The sequence below is a fragment of the Echinops telfairi genome, unplaced genomic scaffold (assembly GCF_000313985.2).
Source record: "Echinops telfairi isolate 266 unplaced genomic scaffold, ASM31398v2 ScPeMD7_23;HRSCAF=83, whole genome shotgun sequence".
In the NCBI taxonomy this organism is placed as follows: domain Eukaryota; kingdom Metazoa; phylum Chordata; class Mammalia; order Afrosoricida; family Tenrecidae; genus Echinops; species Echinops telfairi.
In genome coordinates, this window is record NW_022103920.1 from 8,139,850 (window position 1) to 8,146,380 (window position 6,531).

The following is a 6,531-nucleotide window of genomic DNA, read 5'->3' on the forward strand; positions in this document are numbered from 1 at the left end:
ATTGTGTAAAGACGAAACACTACACAGGGAATCATTTGCCCATTCAACAATTCGTACATATTTTGCTTCCTAATAAGGTTTGCAGCCCCCTCAGTGTAACAGCTCTTCCTTCTTCCTCCCTGGGCCCCTTGTTCCCAATTGCCCTTCTTGCCTTCTAAACTTTGTTTTGGGGGTTAAAAGATCCCATTCTGAGTGTTCGTGACATGATTATTGGAATACAGATCATGCCATTTAGGGCACAAAGTTCATTCTTACACAAAGGAAACAGTCGATCAAACCATGAACATCTTGGTGTTTGGGGCAGCATTTCTGGGCACTACAGTTGCACTGGATATCCATGGGGGTTGTGGTCTCACAAGGCAGCTCTCCTGGGGAAAGATCCACTTCCCAGTTTATTACTATTAGTAGGATTTCGCTGTTTGCAGGTTGTTGGTCTGAGGGCTTCAGGCTCTCACTGGCTCCTGGAAAGTGGCCACCTTCATCTGGTCCCTTGTGCTGTGAGTCTCTTTTTCCCAAGGGCAGATCCCAACATGGCCACTAGCTTTCCTCAGAGTTAACAAGAGAGGAAGACAGACAGATGAGTAAATTGGAAGAAGTATGCATTTTGTACCTAATCTTGGAATTCTGATGGTGCAGTGGTTAATGCTCATCTGATAAGGTCAGTGGTTCAAACTCACCAGCTGGTGTGGAAAGACGTGTTGATCTGTTACTGCAGACGTGATGGCCTAGGACACCCTATAAGGCAGTTGTGCCCTGTCACACGAGGGCACTATGATGATAAATCAATGCCAGAGCAACTGGCTTCGTTGTTTTATTTATTTTGAATCTCACAAGTCCCATCCCTTCACATTTTGCCAGAGCCCGTTGTTCAGATTTCAGCTTTGGGAGCCCTCTGGGGCAGCTCGACATTGTTCTGCAGGGTTGCTGTGAGTTGGACTTGACCTTCTGGCCAAGGGTTTGGTTTGGTCAAGACCAGGGGATGACAAGCTTCAGCTCGAGAGCCATCTGTGGCACTTTCGCTATGTACACGTGGCTCTGAAGTAAAATCGAAAATGACAATGAAACTATCATAGTTTCATTTCTAAAAATTGTACAGGATATTATTCAGATAATGATTTCATTGGTTTAAAAATATATATTTGTGACTCTCCAATAATATTTAAATTGTTTTGAGGGACAGGATTGGCTCTTCCTTCTCAACAGTTGGCCAACCCCTGGTCTAGACCACACTCAAGGGCAGGGGATTACACTGGGGTGTGATTTTCCTGGGGTCACAAGGTCAGCTATTCAAAATTACAAGACTCTTTTTAGGAGAAAGATGCGGCTTCCTCCTCCTGTAATGAGTTACAGGTTTGAAAACCCACAGGGGCAGTTCTACCCCATCCTGTAGGGTCTCCATCAGTCAGATCCACTTGATGGCCCAAGAATCTGAGTACGTTTTACTAACCTCACTGGTTCCTATTGATGTTCAGAAAGAAGGAAACGTCTGTATAATTGGAGAGAGTGCTCTATGGCTAGCACGTGGTGATGGAGGTAGACGTGGGGAAATAAGAACCTAGGAGAAAAATGAAAACCAAAATCCAAGCGATTGTACCAGGAGGACCTGTGTCACGTACTGGAATTTTCACTGCCTTAAGTGCTGTTGAGTCAGTCTGGCTCACAGTGATATCATTATGCACAACCGAATGACACACTGCTCCTGGGCCATTGTCACGATCCTCGTGTTTGAGGCCATTATTGTAGCCACTGTGTCAATGTCATTCTTTCTCCCTGCTTTTCCTCTGACCCTTGACTTTGCCGAGCGTGATGTCCTTCTCCAGGGACTGGAGCTTGCTGAAAACATGGACAAAATATAAGCGTCCAGGCTCTCTTTCCCTGCTTCTGGGAGAATTCTGGTTGTACTTCTTCCCAAACAGATGTGTTTAGTCTTTGCCAACACTATCATTCAAAGCCATCATTTCTTCTGCCGGTGGCCTTGATGATCCTGGGTGATCACCTCTCCCTGGAACATCCTGGTACCATTTTCCCAAGGGACAAGGGTCGGCCTGATCTGAAGAAGGACTATGCCACTGTGTCCAGATGGAGGGAGAGTAACGTTGGAGCCCCTCACTTACTGGCTATGGCTTAGCCCTGGGAGGGCCTCCAGCCTCTTGAGTGGGCCAGAGGGTGCCGGGAAGGGGGTCTCCAGCCACCACCTCTGAGTCGAAAGGGTGTGATGGGCATACGGTTTTCTAGAATGACGGAGGCCTGGCGGGTCACCTCGGAGGCCCAGTCCCGAAAGTGAAGACCTGGCTGCCAGACTTGTGGCCCGCGGACCGTGGTCCACCCAGCATAACCCGCCTCCACTCTCAGCTGACGCCTGACAAGGCCCCAACAGGGGAGTTGGCTCGCACAGCCATTTCCGGTTGTAAACTTCACCCCTCAGCCCGTCAAGTTCACAGCAGCCTCGCCTGGACAATCGGTGCTGAGCGGCCTCCGAAACGTCCGTGGATGAGATGGACGTGAGAAGGATCGCATTTGTCCACGTGGCCCCACTGCTGAGGAGTAAGACCGCCCCCGTACACATGGGGTCTGCCGAGGTCAAGTCTCCGCCACACAGGCGTCGCTGAACCCCCTATTCCAGATGGGGAGCAGCTCCCGGGTCCAGCGTCGCTCACTCCTGTGTGTTCTCAGCCTAAAACGTTTCTCTTTCTCATACCGGAAGTGACGTGCTGACGCCGTCCGCCATTGGTCACGTGCCTGTTCCTGGTCGTCCAATCACGTGAGCGGGGAGCCGGGGCTGTCCCGGAGCAGCCGCCCTCACAAGGGTCCACGCCCTGGCGGCCTGCACAGGTGGACGGTGTGATGCCCAGAGCAGAGGGTCCTCCTCTGGTCACGGTGGGGAGGACCCTGGGGGCTGGGGGCTGGTCACAGGGGGCTCGCTTGTTGCTCTAGGCGTGCGTGGCTCTCTCCTTGCGGGAGACGGTTTTGCATTGCCCTCTGGGGAGGCCATGGTGACTGTGTTGTGACCTTGAGCAAGTAGGAAGCAACTCTCTCAGTGACGGAAACGGGAGCCTGGTCGTGGCCCCACCGCCGAGGAGTAAGACCGCAGCTCCAGGCTGCCTCGTTCTGTGGCAAACCGCTTCTGCCGTGACTCCCATGCCGCTGAGTGAGCATGGCGGTGTGCACACTTGTCGCCTCGCTTGTGGATGGGCCACCTGCAGAGACCCTCCATCCGCTCTGTGTCGCTGGGGCTCAGGCTGGCCTGGGCTCGGGAACTTGAGGATCTTGATAAGTGATAGCGACTTCTGCCTGCTTCCCAGAACAATGGGCCTTAAGACCGGGCAGGTGCACATCCTGGCAGGGAACTGTGGCCTGAGAGAGGTCTGCACAGAAATCAGCAGGCGAGCCAAGGACCCAGTGAGCCACCTAGACAGGAACCTGTCAACCATGTGCAGAGCAGCCACCTTGGCCCCTCTGCCTGAACCTTTGAAAACAAGACATGTTCCTCTAGAGGGCGCTTCACTTTTTGAAGTGTCTCTACTCTGTTTAAATAGAACTTTTGCCCTTAGCTCCTTGTTGCTGTGGTGTGTGTGTGTGTGTGTGTGTGTGTGTGTGTGTGTGTGTGTCTTCCTCTGAAGCTGTGACAAGCCACTCAGATGGGACTTGCTAGTGCTCCCAAGGAAGCTAGACGTGGTGCAGGCCGCAGGACTTGGCATTCCTCTGCAGGGCAGAACGTCAGTGCAAGCTCTCAGCGTGACCAAGCTTGCTGACTTACTGATACCAGGGAGCCTCAGTGGGCACCCTCAGGGTCTACTTCACACCAGCCACTTGGATACAACAGATGATGTTTCCGGGTTGTGCTAACAAGCAAGGTAAGGGTACGACCACCTGTCCCCTGTTAACACCAGCGTCCCTCAGGCCAGCAACATAGGGGACCATATCGGGCTTTGGGGGCCATCACCTCCAGGTAGTCATTCCCCTATAAGACAGGGGGCAGGTGTCCTCTTCAAGGAGCCCTCGTGGCATAGTGGTTACATGTTGGGATGTGTGTGATCTGCAGGGGTGTGATCTGCAACCACTGGGCGCCCTTCAGGAAAATGACGGGGCGTTCTACTCCCATGAACAGTTACTGCCTGGGTACCTCACAGGATCAGTTCTGCTGTGTCCTGTGGTGTTACAAGGAGTCAGCGTCACCTCGATGGCAGTGAGTTGTTGTCTTCCAAGCCACCGATTCCAATCACATGCATCTGGTCACCAGGATTACTCAGAGAGCCACAGAGAAGCTGTCATGGCAATTGCAGAAACCATGATCATGCCGTTGGCTGTTAATGTCAACATCTTCTTGACAAGGGGATGAACCAATGTTGAGGCTTAACGCGTCAATCTTCAAGATGGTGTACTTGAAGGCATCCAAGAACCATGATGTGTAAAGACCCTTGACGATTGGTGGAAGTGTTGTTAGGTCCCATTGAGGCAGTTCTGACCCATTGCGACACTATGCACAACAGAACAGAACACTGCCCTGTGGGGGTAGCCAGCCCCCCACAACTAATCATGGGTTCGGTAGGCGCAATTGTACGGTTGACATACATATAAAGATGACAGTGAAGTCATAGAGAGATGGGAGAGAGAGTAAAATAAAGAAGGGGGACACATTTCATGGTAGCATGCTCACTTCAGTTCCTCTTAGTAGTACATGTGGAGGGGAGGGACGAGAAGGCAGGAGAGAACTCTCCTGAGGTTTTGTTTCTAACCAAGGCTTATATGTCTGTGGGAGCATGCAAGCCCTCTGATTACAGATAACAATCTAAGTCATAGGAAGGGGCTGTAACATAGGCAATACAAGCAATAGGAGGGGGATGACCTAGGGGTGTACATGCAAGAGTAAAGGGAGGGAATAGGGGTACATATGTGGCAAGATGGGTGGACCCTACACTCAATATAGTAGCCTAACCTTAGTCCTCCTGGAGTGGTCACGGGCTTGCTTTCAGGCATTCCCTCAAGGAAACACTATCGGAAGGGAGTGGGCCCTACTCAGGGTGAGTCAAACTCTACAGTCTGGTTGCTCTAGATGTCTCATACCCTTAAGGAGAATAACCTTACTCTGACCTACTTTCGTTGACCTCCAAGTGTACAGTCATTTACCATGTGTAGCAAGCAGAGTCTTGGGTTTGGCATATATTTGGGGGAGACACTTAAGAGAAATCTTTCTGTATCTCATAATTCCTCCTTTTGTTATATATATTAAATTCAAAAGAGCTACAGGGGCTACATGGTTATTTTCTATACATTGAAAGCTGTCAAGACAAAATTGATGATGATATTAAAGTAGCCAAGCCAAAACTTAAGGCTTAGGGCAAGCATCTTGAATCCGGGGTCGGGGGATAAAGCCTTCCCATGCCCATCGGCTATTGGGGGAAGGCATGAGAGGAGTTGGATGCCGGTGGCGGGAAGAAATAGAGCAAAGGAATGTTTGCTTCTATAGGGAGATAGAATCAACCATGTGCTCACTTTAAGGTAGCAACGCTTTAAGGGGAGTATCTGTGGAAATGATAGATTACCGCAAGAAAATGTACTTGGACTATATCTCCAACTACCAGAGTGGTGGCCTTCCTACCGTGGAATACTAGCCTTCCAGATTCCCTCGTACCAGTCAGGAAATAAGTCCCAGTCATATTTCCCTCAGTGCTAGTATCCACATTTCCCCTTTCTGTATTATGTTTAAGATTCAATAGTGCCACAGAGGCAACGTGGTCTCTTTTCATAGCTCTTAGCTTCCTATAGAAGCAGCACAAGACTGCAAGCATCAAAACGATGATGATGAACAGCACAGTCAGACTGGAACTTAAGTTGTGTGAAATGCATTGTACCCAAGCTCGCGGGTCCAATTCTTCCATGCTATTCACCAGTTGTTTAATCATTTCAGAGCCAGGGGACACCTTGAGGCTATCTTTGAATGTATAGAAAATATCCTTTTTTTTCAGCTGATCAACATTTAATGAAATGTTTCCTTTAAACCCTTGCAAATGTCTTCTAATCAAATCCCAATCATGCAATGTCTTATTATATGGGTAAGGGGTTATACAAAAATCAGTTCCATTCCAATCACATTTTAACATTAATTGATGTTGCAAGTCCATGATTTGATCTTCCAACCACTGGACAGTTTGCTGCAGCTCTGCTACTCCACCCCCCACACCCCACACCCCCGTCCCCAAGTTCATCATCCACCTTTGCCTGAGTGTCCCACAGCTGATGTGAGTTCACTTGCCACTTCTACGCGAAATGTTCAGTTTTGATGGACTCTTGTAGAGCTCCCCCAACGATGGCAGCAGTGGGGGTAATTGTTATAAGTCCGATGATAGCTGTGATGACCATTCCCACAAACTGGCGAGGTCGTTTCAGCATCTCCGACATCACTTGCATCATGAAGGACGATTCTAGACTGCTCTCCCATCTGGGCTTCATCTCCACTGGGATCCACACCCACTTCCTGCTCTTTAGGATGAGGATGCTGTCTTTTGAAAGGTTTTATAAGCAGAACATGGT